General features: G+C 44.3%; 1 long non-coding RNA gene across 1 annotated transcript; it reads left to right on the top strand.

Annotated features, from left to right (window-relative positions):
* The first annotated feature begins 9,451 nt into the window (after positions 1-9,451).
* On the top strand, positions 9,452-12,054 carry LOC136049877 (uncharacterized). The gene is made up of 3 exons (XR_010622341.1): positions 9,452-9,955; positions 10,539-10,656; positions 11,458-12,054. It is a non-coding gene; the product is annotated as an uncharacterized LOC136049877 (long non-coding RNA).
* The last annotated feature ends 6,983 nt before the right edge of the window (positions 12,055-19,037 follow it).

The following is a 19,037-nucleotide window of genomic DNA, read 5'->3' as shown; positions in this document are numbered from 1 at the left end:
GGTATGAAACCGGAGCCTAAAGGATGTCTGTCTCCAGGCACTGGTGTGTCTCCGCTGAGCTGTAGAGAGCCTGGCCTCTTTTATGACCTCTCAGTGCTTATTTCCTTAACAAAGCTGACTCAGGATGCTGGGGTCACTGAAACATACGTTATTTCAAAGGCTGGGATGAAGTGTACATGGCATAATCTTCTGTAAATTCATACTAAACTGCAGATCAAGAGCAGTTGCTCTTGTTCCTGAGTGGGAATGTGAACATAGCGAACTCTGTACCTGTTCTGTATCCCTCTGTATATGCTTGGGCTATTCATTCATTTAAGCACACATTGCAGGTAAATGAAGTAAATGCCAAAGTTTCAGCTCTGGCACATACCCCAGTTCCTTGCTGAATGACAGCTTCCATCATTTCCTTATCCTTCATCAGTGTCTGGTGCCTTTCTGTCTAAGCTCCCATCTCTATGTGGGTTTAGACACAACTTCTCCTGTAAGCTAGCCTCAACCATATCACAGAATGTTCCAATGACACTGTAAAAATGCAAGAAAAAATGTTAACATTGAATTATTCACACAATGCCAAGTGGATCATTGTCCAGCATGGGCCTTATTAGAGATCACTGTATTTTTTGAAATGTATATGTGTTTACTTATACAGATGTATATAAGGCATCCATTATGAAACTGCACTAATTTATCTGTATCCTTACATTCTGATAGCCTCATTCCTTTTGCACAGTGCTTAGCTTGCTTTGGTCCCTGCTGAGGCTGAAGTTGTATTTCTGAATTACCATTCAGTATTTCTGAATACCTGCTTGGCAATTAAGTGCCTAACTAATTTTTTTTTCTTTTAGTTCAGATGATGATTTAGATAGCTTAGTAGATAGATGGAGGATGGAGATCTGGACAAGTGTTCAATCACCCTCATTTTTAAAAAGCTATTTTTTCACCTATGAATGGCATTTCCCATATATTCAGTTTGTACCCATTACCTCCAAGTTGTTAATAGAGCTGTTAAACAGGATTGGATCTGTTATTAACCACTGTAATGCACTCCAATGCTCATGCTGTCCCTGTTATCATCCTGGTTACACTTTCTGCCCCACTATGTCATCACTCTGTCCAAGCTCTTTGCCCAGGATGTCAGTGATTACTCTGATAGGAAGCACAGCAGTCACAAAATCAGATATTCTAGTGAAATCAACAGTAATTTCTACACAAATAAAGTAGTATTTAAATTCTTTCTTGGCATCTTCCTGGCATAATCTAAGAGCACCATAAAATAAAACACATTATGTGTATTTTACTTTTTTCTTATTACCTGAAGGCAGTAAATCACAGAGTTACAGATGTTACCTCAGTCAGAAATAAAACCATCACCTTTAGCATTGGTTTCAGTAAAAACACAAACACTTCTGCAGTCAAAAGGCAGAGTTTTATGGCTGCGGTTCTTTGGAACAACTAATAAATATTTGTTTGCCATTTCTCTCTGGAGCAACTGTCTACTCGCTAATTTACACATCACCAAGAGGCCATTTAACTCTTGCCTGTAGGTATTAAACCCTATCCATTACCATGTCACTGAAAATATAAACTACCTGAAAGCTGGGAAATGTTTGGAAGAGAACGGAGCAGTTCAACCCACAGCAGGTCATCCCCAAGCAGAACTCAGCATCCCTTAAGAGCCTTGCATTTTCTGATTTAACCTACACGTGGAGTTTTTGCCCCAAAGACTGTGGGCAGTGTTCTTCTTTTGTGGTTGGAAGGCCCTTCTTCCAGCTCATAACTTAGCCTGGGAATCAGGTGTCTGCTCTTTCCTGGGTTTATTTATAAATGTACATCTTAGGGTTTTATGTATTTGTGTTCTTTGGAAACCTCAGCTGTTTCCCTGGAGATTTGTGCTTCATCAGTTCCTGTCCCTGGATCCTTGGTTGATAAGCTGACTTCTAAAAGCCTGTGAATTAGCTGCCTATGGTTGATTGTTTGTTTTCCTTCCTGTTTGGCTTGAGAAACCTGCTTTCCATAGCATTTGCTACTAAAAATATTAAGAGAAATGTATCTGAATAATTTATTTTTGTTGTTAATTACAGTTCTTCCTTTTGTGCCTCTTAATGTCACTCCTCCCTGCTTATGTCCAGCCCTTGCAACGCAAACTACTGTCTGGATTTAGCAGCAGAGCAAGTGCACTAGAGACATAGAATCATAGAATTATTAAGGTTGGAAAAGACCACTAAGACATAAGTATCTTTCCAATGTCAGTGCATCTGTGAGGGTACACGAAATGGGCTCACAGGTGTATCACAGACCAGGGTGCTCTCACTGATGTCTTAGCTGGGTGGAGCAGGTGTTATAGGAGGTACAAAGAAGAAAGTTCTCACCATGTCCTTCCACACAAGGATCACCCAGAAGCCTCCTCCAAGTTTGTCAGCAATGTCTTCAGTAATGTCACTGTCCCTGGAGGTTTTTGAGAAATGGTAGATGTGGCACTGAGGGACATGGCTGTGTGGGCCTGGTGGGGAGGGCCTGCGGTTGGACTCGATGATCTTAGTGGCTTTTTCCACCCTTAATGATTCTATGATTCCCTGCCTGACCTGGCAACGAGTATTTGGCCACAAGTGAAGCTGCAGATAAGCCTCATGCTGTAACATCCTGCCCTGAGAAGCATTTGCTCCAGCTGTCTCCTGCTCTGTTGGACTCCAGCCTTTTCTTTTTCCTGCATGGACATTGCAGAGCATTCATCTACAACTACAGCAAAACATTTGAAAAGTGACATTATTTATAGTTTCTCATAGTGCCTTCTTTGTGCCGCTGACTTATGAATCTGTGAGCTCACGAGAATGTCTCCTTTTCAAAAGTCAAGGTCTGTGTGAGCACTGAAACCATCTCCCAAGCACCAGCATTTTACAATTGAACCATCTTCCCCATTGCTGTCCAACAATAGCCCGTGAGCTCCAGGTTTGGCTTGCATCCCACCATAGTTTGTTGAAAACACCAACACCAAGCTGGCTGTAAAATAAAGAAACATTCGTTATGATTTTTTATAGCTCCCAACTACTGTAAACCATGGACGAATAGAGCTGCAAAGCTGGTCATTAAACTGTCTGCTCTTTCCTGTTTGAACAGGGCCTCTCCAGGGCTTTTGCTGCCTCCACCACCGTCGGTCAACATCCAGGAAGGAAGACGTTTCTAAGGAAACCATGGAGGCTTTCCACCAAGGTGGTTGCATGAAAGTGCTGAACTGGTGAGAGTGACAAAAAGCAGTTCATTGGATAATGCAGAAAAAGGTAAAAAGTTATTGCACACAGACTGTTTTTATAATGAGGCCATTCAAGCATAAAATCACTTTAAATAGGTAGTTTGTTTCCACATTGCAGAATTATTTTCGTCCTACTCTTTCAAGGGGCAGTTTATCTAGGCACAGTGGTGTATAAATAACAAATAGCCCTGGGGGCAAGGCATTTCTACTTTTTTTCCTCTGCTTCGTATCTTGTTGCAGCTGGTCTCAGGCTGCAAAATGAATTTTGTTGTTTTCTAAAATAATATTATTTACTTTGAGCGCAGTCCTCTGCAAGATGCCATGAATTCTCTTCTGCAATTGCAATGTCCCAAACCAGACAGGAGCTTTTCAGTACAGCTTTTTTACTAAATGGCTTTTCTGTGGGTTGCAGAGTGGCTTCCTGGGAGGACAGGTACGGTGCCATTAGCTCACAGACCTCCAAGAAAGCCATGTATGCATCCAGTGTTTGGACCAGGTACTCACATGTGGTGCAAATGGTCCGGGGATAAACCCATGGAGACCTGAGATGTAGTCTCGCCATAAAGGTGTGAGAAGGAGGTAACCGCTGACATACTGAGCGTACACAACTTTGAGACTCTGGACAAACAGGACACATTCATTTCTTCCATTTCCTGAGGTGATATTGCACATCTCCTGCAGTAACTGTGTCTAATATTGCAACCAGCAGACCAGGAGGCCATGCCAGGATCTGCTTTCCCTCGCATGGAGTTTCATCCTGCTTTCTGGAAGCTTCTAAGCTTTGATCCCATGTCAGAAGGCAAGCCTGGCATCAGCACCTGCTTGGAGGAAACTATTTGGGATGTGACTCACCAGCCCAAATTGAAACTCCCATATTTAATTTGTTCACAGATTTCAGCTTTGCCAGTATGCTTGATAGGTGAGAAAGGGGGTTGCACCTCCTTTGCACCTCTTCCTTGGAATGCCTCCTGTATGTTGTAAAGGATGAATGATGGTTGTGGAAGAGTCAAGAAGACTGCATTTAGACATGGGAGACTGGGCTCGGTGTGGAGATACCAGAAGGGTGAAACACCCTGCAAGTGGGCTCTGGGAGAGGAGTAACAAGGACTTACAGTAGAGAAGGGACTAGGCTCAATGAGTTCAGGTGAAGAGCTTCCACCATGTGTGCTAGACAGTGCCACTAATTGTGTCACAAGTGTGGGCCCAAGAGAAATAAATATAACGTGTTAAGGAAGGATCCGCTTGAAATGATCCAGACATGCAATAAAGTCCCAGGTTGCTGATGGGGGAGGGAGTGAAATTCCTGCTCTCCTCAAAGCAGTGAGTGATTAGCTCTAAAAGCCATGTGCCAACGCTCCTCCGGCTGCCGCTGTTCAAGATAAAATAACAGGTCATCTGTTGGAGCAGAGGTCCTTCCAGACTGAGGTCTAATTTCTGTGCTCCGGGGGCTTAAGTGCTGGTTCAAAGGTCACCAAGCAGCACCAGTCACTGAGCAAGGACGAAGCTCATTTTCACTCAAAACAGAGCCCGCAGAGCAGGACCCCACGCTCAGTCAATCACACACAGCTCGGATCTGCACAGTCTCAATGGAGGAGGAGATGTTTGGAGATCAATAGTGCAGACGGATGGTGCCAGAGCAGATGCTGGTGCAGAGATAGGGCTTACCTTCCCTCACGTAGCCAAAAAGCTTGAAGCACAGAACTGCAGAATAAACTGTAGGAGCTACAGATAAGCCTGAGGGGAACCTCTGTGGCTCTGTGCACCAGAACTCCACAACTCCACCCAGAAACCATGTTATTGCTACACCAACCGTGCCTTCACCTATGTGGTGAATGATCTTCATTCCAACAAAAGATGCTTGTGGGTAAGTGAGGATTTTACTGTACTCTTCCCTCACCAATAAATAAATAACTAAAACCCCTTCCCCCCCACGCCCCAACAGCAACATTCATATTTATGGTTTGAAAGGACCTTTCCATTCAGTTCTCTGCCTCTGGTTTCTTACTACTGTAACAGCAGCACTTAGTAAGGTTAATAGTTTGAGACATAGTGAAGGGAGTAGCACCTGAAGCATGACTCAGGTCCTGCTGGGTGCCTGGCATGGTTCTGGCTCTGTCCCAACTGGGAGGGGAATCAGCCTGGCCTGGAGATGGACTGGCAAAGAGTAAAGGAAAGCGGTTGCTGTTGGGCATGGGAAATGGATTTTCTTTTTTTTTCTCCAAATAGCATGAGAAAAGATGTACCTGAAATAAATGAGAAGCCCTTCATCTACTAAGAGAAAGGAAGAACCACTCAACTATTCAACACAGAACTTGTTTTAGAGATCTAGATACAGCGGTACCAGAAACTCTGGAAAAGGAAGCTAAATAGGATGTGCAGGAACTCAAGGACTATTTTGGACTAAACATCAGTCCACATGTCACCTGAGCAGTGAACTTCCACCTGGTCCTCTTCACCCTTTGCTTTGCTTCTAACAAATCAAATATTTGCAGTCCCTGGTTGCCTGGTTGGAAAAGCCATTGCCCTTCCCCAGGAGTAACCCACAAAACCCAACAAGCAGCTCTAAAATGACTGCAACACAAAAGCTCTTAAGACTGGTTGAGGTGCTCTGCAAAGCATTCAGGGCTTTTAAATGTTTGTTCCCTTTAGGCACTGAGTGTTTTGGGGTTTTTTTTGCCTTTTTTTTTTCCATAACAAAAATGATCTATTTCACAGCTTTCAGCCCAAAGTGTCAAAGCACTCAAGCAGTAATTGGACCTTTACGATTGCAAATATATTTCAGCACCTAAGGAATCTATGCAAGAAGGGCAGGTAAAGGATGGAAACGGTCTGTAGTTAACTCCTGCCCTCCCCTTGCAAGGGTTTGTATACCCTGCCTCCCAGTCTCTGTTTTTACTGAGTGGCAATTAATTAAAAAGATCAAGATAGAAGAAAGATGGAAACCTTATTACTGGTGTTATATTTCCATTCTAGTTTTGCCCAGGGAAAAAGTTTCCCAGGAGATTAGCTAATAGTTAAGCTATTAAAGGCTTCTAAACTGAAAAGGTTATTTGCAAGGTCAGGCAACTTGACTAAGCTCGTAGTTTCAAAATTATCCTGGGTTCCTTTACTAATTCATCGATCAAAATGACACGTTTTAAATTACAGATGAAAATGCAACAGATTTAAGTTCCCATCATGTAACCCCTTCATGAAAACTACACATTACAAGCTTCTAACCATAGTAATTTTAAAGCAAGAATGAAACATTTGTTCTTATTACGAAGTGCTGAATTACTACAAATTCACGAGAAGCTGAACCAGCCTTCACACTGAAAACACACCATCTCCCCAGCCCCTCTCAGATGCTCTGAGCATTTAATGCAATATTATTTCCCCACTAGCTTTATTTATCTTTCTTATTCCCAGTTTAAAGTTAGGGATGCGCTTGAATGAGTCGGGAAGCAAAGAGAGAGATGTAAAGGAGGGTTTTCTCACGGATTCACTTAAGCACTGACAGATTCTCTTTATGGGAAGCCAAGAGATCTGCAGGATATGCAGAAGAAATTCTATGTGGTAAGGGTGATGGAGCACTGGAACAGTTTGCCCAGAGAGGTGGTGGCATCTCCTTCTATGGCAATATTCAAGACCCAGCTGGATGCCTACATGTTCGACTTATTGTAGGGTACCTGTTATAGCAGGGGGTTTGGACTCAATATTCTCTTGAGGTCCCTTCCAACCCATTATATTATATTAAATATAATGCTAAGGCTGCTGTGTGGGGATGATTTCAGACTGGGCACCACAGGTGGTTGCCTTTGAAATGTCATGATTTGGAGAGATGATCTGAAATCAGGTGCAGAGAACTGTCTGCTTTTCTCAGGAAGGACATGGAGTACGACCTAAGGAGGGGTGGAATGAAGCTACGTAGATAGATCCAGCCAGGAGCAGAGCACCCAAAAGAAATCCATGTTATGTTTGAGATGGGGCCATAAAATATTCACAGTGGAGGTTGTGACTGGGACTTTTGCATCCTATGCATAACCCTAGAAGCTCACAAGAGCCACATCACCCTGGAACCGTGCTCTCATGGCAGCAGTGGTAGGGCTGGCTTTCTTTCCATCTGGCCCCACTGCATCCTCCAGCAAAGGAGTCAGCACTTGTGGCCACAGCTGTAGCAAAACCCATATGTTGAAGCTTGGATCATTTTCTTTCCCATCCCAGGCATCTGGATTTGTGGCTTGTTCAGCTAATCGCCTTGCTGGCAGGGCTGCACACAGCTAAGCAGCCATGGGGAGGCCCAGGGAGGAGCTCACCTGTCCTGCAGGGCACTTCCTATTCTTTCTCTTCAAAGGATGTGACTCACTGACGTAAATTTCGTAGACATCCAGTGAAAAATGCTACTGGATAATAACAACCTCCTTTCAAAGTCTCTGCTATCGTATGTCCTGCTACTTCAAGAATTGTTCCTGTCAAGATAATGTGTTTATAAGTTGTATTTTTTTTTTCAATGTGAATCAGTTGCAAAATATTCGGGCAGAGGGACATATGGAAATCATATGAGGTTTTACTGCATTACACTTGAAAGTGATCCCTCGGAGAGCTCACAAGCAGCAGGACTCAGTGCAGAGCTGCCCGGCACTGCTGAAAGGGGATGCACAGGAGGAGGGGAACCCGGAGCTCCTCGGTCTTTCATCTCTGGGGGATCACTGGAGCTGTCGTGGCTGGAAGCATGTTTGGTGCCGGACAGAAATCTCCCACTGAACTTTTTCCGGAGAGGACGCAGGGTTTGGTTACATGAACACCATCTGTGTTTTCCAAGCGTTTGTTTTTTCTATCAGAAACTGAAACCCCCACTGGTGAGTAGCTCAGGTCTTGGATCCAAAGTTTTGCAATGCCCTGAGCACACCATCACCCACCACGGTGATGTCTCCTGAGCTGGCACCTCCCTGCTGCCAGGGAGCTGGAAACGAGACATGGATGATGATGTGAGCAGGGGATTTACCCCCATCTGCCTCCACGCACATCTGCTGGGATTGGCTTCCTTTCCACCAGACGAATTCCACTGTTATAGGAACGTTATGTTTTTTAAGGTGGGGTAACAGAACACAGCATCTCTAGTAGAGGCAATGGCTTCAAGTTGGATTGGGGGAGTTTCAAGTTGGATATCAGGAAAAATTTCTTCTCAGAAAGAGTGGTGATGCACTGGCACCGCTGCCCAGGGAGTGGAGGGTCACCATCCCTGGAGGTGTTTCAGAACTGTGGGGATGTGGCACTGAGGAACACAATCCTTGGGCATGGGGTTGGGTTGGGGCTGCACTAGGTGATCTTAGAGGTCTTTCTAACCGCAATGATTCTGTGATTCACTTGCTGTTTTGATTTTGCCTTTGCTGTTCTGAAGGTGAACAACCTCTTTCACCCAGACAGAATTTGAGGGGTAAGAAAATGTATCAACCACACTGATAGAAGAACAGCACGGGCCTATGTGGGCAGGAGGGTAATCTGCTTTGCAGAAGGGCTGAGGCAAAGGTTGAAAGGAAGAAAGAGAACAAGAGGGAAGGACAGACATCTGCCATGCAGCTCTATTGTGTAACAGAAGCAATGTGTATGTTTGGACCAGAGCACACACTTGTTTACCAGGGCAACACTGCTGTCAAATGTCACGCACCAAACAAAGCTGTACATCAAAGCCACCGAGCACTTGCTAAGCAGCAAGTGTGACCACTCATCATGTAGGGCTACATATATGTTATTCTGCAGTGGAATGCAGTGTGTTGTGCTGGAACATAGTGGCAGACACCTCCAAACACAATGAATGATGGAGTGCCTTTGTGCAAGGGGAGAACATCAGTTAGCTATTATGCTGTGACCAGCAGGCTGCTTCGGTTCTTATTCAAGTCTCTCTGCCAAAGCTGTGACATTAAAGCTTTCCATGCAATTTTAATATTAGTAATATTATATTAATTAGTAATTTTATATTTTAATTCGATGTGCTCTATTCCTGGTACCTTTCTTGATGTCACCTCTGTGGCTCAGCGCTTGTGGAAGAAGAAATGGCCGAGCAGATGCACAGGTTCTAGTTGGAGATCATGCAGCCAGCACGCTGCAAGCTTTCTTTAGAGGACAGCATGTGAGTTAGTATTAAACCAGAAAACATATGTGAATAATTGAGGAAAAGGATCCAGCATTTAGCTCAGAAAGTCAGCTTGCTGAGAATAATGTATCTCTGCATTTTGACCTGTTGCTGACAACAAATATATTTCACTGTTACCTGGATAGCAGTGATGGGATTTTTTTTCCTCGTCTAAATGAAAGCCAGTTGGGAGAAGCTGGCAACAGACAAATGATGCTCATTCCACCCCTGCTTTTACTTAATGGCTGATATCAAGATCCTCAGCATTCATTGGTGACATTACTATTAAAAACATATTTCTTATCTGGCTCTATTCTTCCTACAAATCGATCATGGAAATAAATCTGTGCCGATGGAGCAGTGAGCACGCAGCCATGGGAAGGAGGAGGGCTGCAGTCTGCCACACAGTGCACCTGCCTGCCACTGCCAGGCATCACCTGCATCCAGGGACTGCAAAACCCCAACCCCAGAGAGCTGAAATGCAAGAAAGAGTGCAAAAGCCAAAGGATAAAGGAGTTCCCATCGGCCCCTGTGTGTCTCACACATTCAGGAGGATGTGGAAGGTCCCACTGGTGGTTGATCTCACCACCAGGATGGTGGATGGATGGTTCTTGAGGTGTTGTGCAGTGTATCAGTGTACCCACGTGTCCATACGTCAATATGTGGCTGCAGGGAATTGCAAAGTGCAAAATAATGTACATCATGTTCTGTGTGATTGTTGATCAGCACATGAGTGATATGTGGTAGATACGTCATCCTATCCAGATCAGGTCTCTAGGATTTAAATACATACGGTGAATAAAAATTCTGTGTGAAATTCTAGCTAATTGCTCTGAAAGTATTGGAAAACATGACTTCCCCCTTCCATCCCCAGAAAGGCTTTTATTGGGGCAGATGAGTAAGTGCTTCAGTCTTTTCCATTATGGAGGAGGGTTTTTAAACCACAAGTGTGGTTGAAAAGAAATGAAATTGCCTTACCAGATTGGCCTAAGGTGCTAAAACGTACTGTAATGGTTGTTAGTGCCATGCAGACAAGGTGGGACAGCACAAAGAATCAGATGAAATTTAATTATAAGTGATAATGTCAGCTCTGTTTACATTAACCAAATAAGGGTTTGAGGTTGTGTTTCTCTTCCAGTTTATCTAAATTTCTCTGCTTATTTTATTATGTGTCCTCAGGGCATGGACAAAGCTTTACCTGATTACTGGAGCCAGCACAGAAAGGAATAACTTCAGGCTTCTTAAGATCTACAGATGGGAACTTCAGAGTCCAGGCAGCGTGCACAGAAATGATCAGGTAACTGTCAGGGGATGAGAGTATCTGGTGACCACTTCTGGCATTCAAAAGGGAAAAAAACCCAACTCCTGTAACAACACCACCTAAAGACCAAATGGAAAAAGGCAAGGAAAGGGCTGTAAGGGGAGGGAGGGCACTGAGTGCCTCTGTACTTCATCCTTTGCAGAATTAAACAATTGGAAGAGACCTTCAAAGGCCATCTGCTCCAAACACTCTGCAGTGAACAGAAATGGTCGCAGCTTGATCAGCTCAGAGGAGCAATAGAGATGGCTGGATCCAATTGGTCTTCTCTTTGCAAGGTCCTTCAGTAAGAACATGCTCAATCATTTAGTTGTGGGAGAAGATGCTGTGCACTGGATGAGGAGCTCATCGCTTCTCCTGCAGAGTGGGCAAAGCCCACTGAGGGCTGTGCTCATGGAGGTGTCCCTGGGACACATTCACTTCATAGAATCACCAAGGCTGGAAAAGACCTCCAAGATCATCAAGTCCAACATAAACCTACTGCCAGTATTTCCTCTCTAAACTATATCCCTTAGCACAATATCTATACATTTCTTGAACACCCGCAGGGAGAGTGATTCAACCACCTTCCTGGGCAGCTCGTTCCAGCACCTGACCACTCTTTCAGAGAAGAAATATTTCCTAATATCCAACCTGAACTTCCCCTGATGCAACTTGAATCCATTCCCTCTCATCCTATCAGTAAGGAAGAATAAGTACTGAGATATTCCAGACTGTGATATGTAAGATCCATCAGAAAATATTATGATGTGGCATCTCCTATCACCGTCTTCCTTTCAGGTCCACGAGGACAACATGGGACAAATCAATCATACAAGATGGATGAGGCCACTGGATGATGCTTGGGTGAAAACTGCTTCCAGATTTCACACCAGCTTCTCTTTTGTGCTCCGGCTGAAAACACAGCTTTATTGCGTGAGCATAAGTAATGCAGGAAGGCACTCACCACTCCATTTTATGCAGCTTTTGTTTGTGATAGTTTTAATTTACTGCTGAAGTGAATCCGAGACTGATAATTGTTATGATTTTTTACCAAGAAAAGACATTAAGCTACTTACTTTGGCTGCACTTCCTACTCTGCAGAAATTATTTATCCAAGCACAGCAGCAAAGTGGGTCAGGGGAGGAATAATAATAAAAAAAAGAAACCGCCCACAGAAATCTTGAATCCCTTGCAGAAGTTGGATTAAGGCTCAAGATACTGGATGAAAACCGCTGCCACCTTCTCAGTTTCAAAGGAAAGGTGTCAGCTCAGGCAGTGATGTAAAAGGCTGCAAAGTTTGGGCTGCAAAATCCCACTCCCACGGTTTGCCAGGCTGGCCACAGAGCAATGGAGAGCTGGATTCATCTCTGCAAGCTGCTCTGCCTTTACCTCAAGGTGGAAAAAAAGCAAGTTGCTTTCTCGAGTCTTTGAAAAAAAGAGCAGAGAAAGCACTTGGGAAAGCATGGGTAAGCAGCAGTGCCCATGGGGAAGAGGGGAGAACAGGGAAGAGAAAGCTTTTTTCTTGTGTATTTTCTACCACCGACTGCTCAGTTTGGGTGAAATAGGAGAGTCATATCTTTTCCCAACTCTCTGAAGTGAGGGGAACTTTGCTGAGGCCCCAGCTTGAACCGGACCATGCCCAGATATCATCAGATCCTCCACAAGAAAAATAAAGAGCTCAGGTTGCAAAAGAAGAGCGATGGAGGAGTGAAACTTGAGAGGAGCATGCAGTCTGCTGCCAGCTCCCTGCAGCTCAAACTGACCGATCAGGGCCATGGCAAAGCTTTGGAGCAGCAGCACTGTGCTCCAGAAAAATCAGCATGGTGCAGCCACGAGGGGATCATGCTCATGCAGAGTGATCTCTGCAGCAGCACCAGAGGAAGAGATCACACCATTTGCAAAAGCAATCTGTGCAGGTGAGAAGGGAAGCACAAGCCACACCAGCAGTTCAGCTAATCAGAAATGATCTAGCATTAATAAACCAGAAGTGGAGGAAAGGAGATAAAATTTGGCAAGGCTATTGGCAGAAGGATGCTTTTCTCACCTCACAAGCAGGAATCCAACCCACAAAAACCCAACACATTTCTTACATTAGACAATTAAAACCCCATCTTAATCCTGAGTGACTTCAGATGGCACAGCATACTGTTGTTTAATTGCACCTTCCAGGGATGATTAGCAATCCAAGCAGCAAGGCATCTCCACCTCCAGTACAAGTAAAGGAAGAGAGAGCAGTGGGTTGGAACCTCTGGATGAAGAAGGTGGGACAGCCACAATGGGATTTTCAAAGTCATTCCAAGATGAACAGTGTCTAATCTTTGTGAGGCTAATTGGAATTTTATTTCCAGTATCTGTAGGGGCATCAGTAGTAGTGGTAGAGCTAGGATATGGTTGCGATGGGATGGGGTGCAGGTGGGCTGGATGCACTGTCTGATGGGTCCCATCCTTGCCAGGAAATCTGCTTCATTTTTCAGAGTGATGTTGTCAATGACCTCCATTGGCTGTGTAGGGCATCACAGACAGCCCTATGAGCACAGCCCAGCTCTCCTCATGCTCTGGGAAATAGCTCAGAACACCAAACTCAGAAGTAGAAAAGTGCCTGAGCCAGCAGGAATGGGTCTTCAGCTGGGAAGGTGGGTAAATCTGGAGCAAGAAGGCCACTCTACAAAATGAAATACCAAAATGACTTCAGATTGCCTCGATTAAAGCCAGATTTGTTGCCTTGCTTCCATTTAAGATAGCTGTGAGGTTGCTTCTTTTCCTTAGGTGTTTCCATGGCTACTTAATGAAGCCTTTCTGCTAGCTTTTCACTTGGAAAATAGGAACTGGGACAAATCTGAAGAGCTTCTGGAGGGAAAAAATAGCTGAGTCAATTTGGCCTCTCCTCTGCTCATCCACCCTTCCTGGCAAAACAGAGCTGATGTTGGTCTCTACAAAGTGGTTAGAACCTGAGGTGAGACCTGTGGACCAACTGGGAAGTACAATTTTGCCTGTGCCGTGTGACCGTTCCTCCTGAAACATTTCAAATACTGAGCTGCCTCAGCTTGCTCACAGATGTCAGGATGAAGCAGAGAAGTTCATTTCCGCCTGCAAGTGGAAGGTCACCGAGGAGCACAGCTCATGGCAATCTCCATGTGTGCCCATCAAACATGACGAGAGGGACATTTGCCACACAGGCAGCACGTGTTGCAACTCTGACTTGCACTGGTTGTACGTACTCGACCTCAGTCACTCTCTACCTTTCCAAATATTGGTAAAGTCCTCTTCCACTGATATACTGAAGAGCAACTCTTCATGATGGGTGACTTCCAAAGTGGCTGATTGTGCAAATGTGTCGTGGCAGACAGGGTGGGAGGCTGTGCAGCTGGAGGAGAGCTGGGGCTATATATTTTGCAGTGCTTGGAGTGTTTGTGAGCACAGCCTGAGTCAGCAGTTTGCATTTTCTCCCAGGCAAGAAGAGATATTTCATGCAAACTTTGCCATCCTGTTCTTGTTTCCTGTGTATAAGATATGACCTGAAAGCAGAGAAGGAGACAATACAGAAAACTGATGCATGAAGCATACTAATAAGCCAGGAGCATTTCAAAACAAAGCTTTTCAGCATTGGAATTTTAACAGAATTTAATGGAAGAGTTGGGGGAAAAGGAGGTGATTTCTGTCCTGAGCTGTCAGGGTCTGCCCTATCTATGGGGCTGCTAGGGCACCTCTGTGTACAGGGCATGTGGATTTGCTCCTGCAATCTGTGTTGAAGACAGGAGACTGAGGGGTTTTGAAGGCTACTGAATGCTGGTATCTTTGCCTTCAATTAAGCTGTATGTCCAGAAGGGAATATATCCACAGCACTGTGGGTGCCACCTTGTCACTGCTACTGTTTCCAATATTAGTCTTAGTACTCCATCTCGTAGCACCACTGAGGTTGGAAAGGACCTCCAGAATCATCCAGTCCAACCACCAGTTCACCTCACCATGCTCACAAACCATGTCCCTAAGTGCCACATCAACCTTTCCATTGCTCACATATATTCTTTAAAGGTCCAATTTTGAGAAAATAGGAATCCTATTTTTTTTAAACAGAAGTATAACAAAAATCCTATTCCCAACATACAGCATTGCCATGCTTTCTGTTGCTAGCAGTTTCTCTTAGAAAATCAGCTCAGCTTTTGGGGGCCTGCCTATCTGAAGGGGTAACACGCGGCTTGAATGCAAGCCAGTCAAAGCTCAGCACCTCAGCAAAGTCAGTCCTCTGGGAAGCAGAAGCTGAGCAGCCCACGTGGGTGCTACTGGAGTCCTTCTCTGGAAGAGATGTAAGGCTGAAGTCTGGATCACACATGGCTGGGACGGTCCCAGCAGAAGCTTGCAGAGCTCTGTGTTGCACCCTAGCAGTTTAGCCTGATTTTCAGTGCTGAGGTCTGGTCTGGCCTCATCTACTGGCTCAGCTTCTCCCCATCAGTGATTTCTTCAGCACTTTTACCTTCCTTCTTGTCTATGCCTGTTTCAGAATCATCACCATGGATTGGGAACTCAGCCTCCAATGGATTGCTCTGTGTCTAGAATTTGTCACTGCTCCCAGATCATCAGAAGAAAAAATGACTCTAAACATTCATCACCGTTACTGTAATGATTACTGTGATTGCTGCTTATTCCCAGCAGAAGTTTCTTACCACATAATCCCTGATAAAGCTTCAACAAATGTTGTCTTCTTCTAAAAACAAATAATTTCCAACAGGAATAGCACACAGTTCCAGCTCCTTTGGCTGGCATGGACTCAGAGCTGTGATGTGTAGGCTGCGCTCGTATGGGTACCAGCACTGGGCTCTGTTCAGCCCAAGTGAAAACAGCAAAAGGTAACTGGGAAATAGATGTCAACAGTGCTTCTAATCATCGCAGACCTCCCTAGACACGTGTTTTTAATTGCTTTAAGGAAAAAAAGAAGTGAAATAAAAACAGTTATGAATAATCTAATAAGCTCACCAACCACCTGTGAAACGTGGCTTCCCAGCTGCACAGTGTCAAATGCAGGAATAGAAAACAGAGCATTCTCGGAGGCAATGCACATCCACATCATTCCAAAGCCACAGAAGAAAATGTATTAATGCCATTTTTGGCCCACACTGTGCATACCACTCTATACAAGCGTGTCGGTTGGTCAAAGAATCTGCTTGAAAGTAAAAAAGCTGGAGGGGGGAAGATGGAGGAGGGGAGAAACTGACATCGTCAACAAAACCCCACGTAACATTAAGTCAAGGGATTGCAGTCCAGCAGGCAGAATTACTCAAGAATAGCTAAGCATGTTTGCCTAATATAAAGATGTTCAGGAGTAAGTGCTCAAGCAATGTTAACATGTGGAGCTGCATGGGCGGCTTTATTCAGAAAGTAATTTGTTTTCCTGCAATGAAAAGAGGGTTATGTTTGCTGTGTTTTGGAGCCACCCAGCACGTGTCCTTGCGACGCTGTTTTTCATGGGAATGAGCTGCTTCATGGAGGGAAAAAGGTAACATCCTGACATGGAGGAAAAAAGAAAACTCTATTTTCAAGTCTGTTTTGACATGTTTTTCTTCTACACAGAACCAGACTTCAAATACAACTTCTCAGCCACGACACTAAGTGACCCACCCAAAGAACTCTTTTTCCACAAACAATATAACGTCGGGAGAAGGAGCCTGAGAGGAAAAGCAAACAGTCCTTAAAGCAACTACTTTATTTGGATAGTTCTGAACCACTGGCGTTGGGGGCAGATTTGATGTCGGTGGGCGTGGGGAGAGGAAAACTCATGGTTTTGATTTGAAGTAGCCACATCAAAACTTGTTCTAGTGAATGGAATGGCAGTATTTTGAAAAATACATCCTTCTTAAGGGGATGTTAGGGAAAACAATCTTGTGGCCTGTTGAATGATAAAAGCCAACATGTTGGCTGAGGAGGAAAAAAAATATAGCCTGAAAGTAAGATAGTTGGATCAATGGGAGCATAACTTTCCTGGTTGGAGCAATACCTGTTTGGTGAAGGAAATCATTATGCATATGTGTTGCTGGTGGGCAGGGAAGTCCTAGCAAGCAGGACAGACGTCAAAATGTTGTTCTTTCTTTTCCACCACATGGTCTGCTGACATGGAGTTGTGCATGCTGTGTTGGCAAGACACTAAAAAGCAGTTGTTTAGCTCAGAAGAGATCTGGAGCTCCAGTTAAAACTCTTTAACTCCAAATGCACTACATGATGTTATGATGTGGAATACCAATAACAAAAATCATAAAACCATGACACCTGCCCATCCATCTCTAAGTCCCCAAGTCACTGCTGATGGATGAGCCACAGACCTGTGTGCTGGCTGCTGCGTGTTGAACAATAACATGATTTGGAGCAACAAAGACACTGAAAGTAGCTGCTGGGCAATGAGGACATCTCGTACTGGGTCTTCTAGCCCTTGGTTTCAGCTTTCACTTGTACTTTAGATCACCACAGAGTAAGTTTTGGAGGAGCACGGAGTCCTACTTCCCATGCTATCAGAACATCACATCTTTCACACATGGATACTCATAGGTCTAAAGGAGATATATGCATCAAAGTCCAAGCATGGAGCAGGTGACCACAGTGTGGCACAAACAACAAAGGACCACCATAGCAGCGCCTTCTCCAGCAGGCCATTTCACTTCTGCCAGAGACAGATGGAGATCAGGACCTCCACAAAGGTTTCTGAGATCTGGAAATGTGTTTTCATTCTGGTGTGGAATAAGAACCAAAGTAGTCAAATGCTCCACCGAAATGAATATAGTTTTCTTGTTATTTTTGCCATTGAAACATCTGTTTTCAGATTGAGATCAGGGTTCTCATTTAGATCCTTCACTGCTTATAAATTGACCCCAGAAACTCTGAAAACTTTCCCATGGAAATATTATTAATGAGAGTATTTCACTGTGAGATGTTTTGGTTTGGATGAAGCAGCATTTTCCAACAACAATCTCATTAAGATGTTTGAGTGGCTTCAGTCTCGAAAGCACAGACTATTTTTTCAAGCCTTTTCATGTCCTACTGCAAAAAAAAACAGCACCAAAGTAACATTACTGTCCCCCATCTGATATGTAAAATGAAATCTGTATTATTGCCTGTCTGTTACAGCCTTATATCAACAGAACTATGTTCATTCCAAATCTGTTACCAAAATGAGAAAAGGAAAATACCATGAAATTCCTCCAGACAAGGCTCTCAGTGCCATTCAGCGAGGATGCATTTTGGTCATTAATCACCCACGTTTAGGCAAGCTGTTAGGAAAGCCCAGCTGTTCCAGGCCACAATGCTTTCCTTCATTACATTCGTGTCTCCCTGATAACAAGACAACTTCAACACATGATCTTCAAGGAGGGCCATAGCGCCTTATTCCCAAGGTGGCCATTGTGGCATTGTTTTAGATTGAGAAGTTCATGTACTTAATGCCCTTAAAAAGTCCCAGCTCTGTGTAAAGAGGTTTTGTACAGGCAATAGTTGATCTCACACTGGTGCTGCCGTTACCCAGCAGCTCCCAAGACACCTTGGGATCTTTGGCCTTCCCAGTGAGTGGTTATGGATACCCCCCTCTGGAGATGGACTTTTGGACTCGAGTCAGGTATTGAGCAAGCTCTGAGCTTAAAATGAGTGGGAGCTGCCTAATGCATGTAACTTGTGCTTTGTGCCAGGGCTGGTTTGAAGCACTGACCAAATGTCTCCTTATTTCTTCCCCTCACAGCACTGCATAGTGCCAAGCTGCTGCATTTTCTCTGCTCATCTCTAATTCACACTCCTTTTTCCCATTTTTTTTTCTTGCAGACCTCTGTTCTTTAGTCTGGGATTTCACAGGATATCCGGCGCCAGGAGCCATTTGGATGATGCCAGCCTGCTGAACACATCCAGGTAAAGCCTAGGGCATGTTTTGCTGGATTGAGCCCATGCACATCCTCCCATGCAGGACAACATTCCCTTGTCCTTACCCCAGGGATGGCACTGCATGTTGGGATCTGCTCAAGGCTGCCCCCACTTTTGGCATCACCTCTCCCCATCAATGCCTTCCAGGGACGTATTCACACTTCTCAAACCCACAGCTTTGGAGTGGGTTTAAAATTTTCCCTGGGCACATTCCTAGGGCCTCTGGTTTCCAAACTCTAAGGAATTTACCACACAAACATGCTCCTTCCCTTGATTTGTTTCTTCCAAGTAATTAGATCAGGGGTTGTTTGCTACCTGTCATACCCTGGTTTAAGCCATTTGGGAACAAAGTGGGAAAAGAAAAAAAAAGAGAGGCTCACAGTGGCTTAAGACTGCTGATTGTAGTAACAAGAGAAGGTATTTTAATGACAGGTTTAAGACTTGCTAAGTAACTGCCGTGAGGATTATGAATATATTTTGTAACAGGG

This window comes from Cyrtonyx montezumae, unplaced genomic scaffold (assembly GCF_038088225.1).
Source record: "Cyrtonyx montezumae isolate F1298 unplaced genomic scaffold, pur_monq_1.0 scaffold_1, whole genome shotgun sequence".
Classification (NCBI taxonomy): Eukaryota; Metazoa; Chordata; class Aves; order Galliformes; family Odontophoridae; genus Cyrtonyx; species Cyrtonyx montezumae.
Note: the sequence above shows the minus strand (reverse complement) of the source record. Positions and strands in the feature narration are given on the sequence as shown.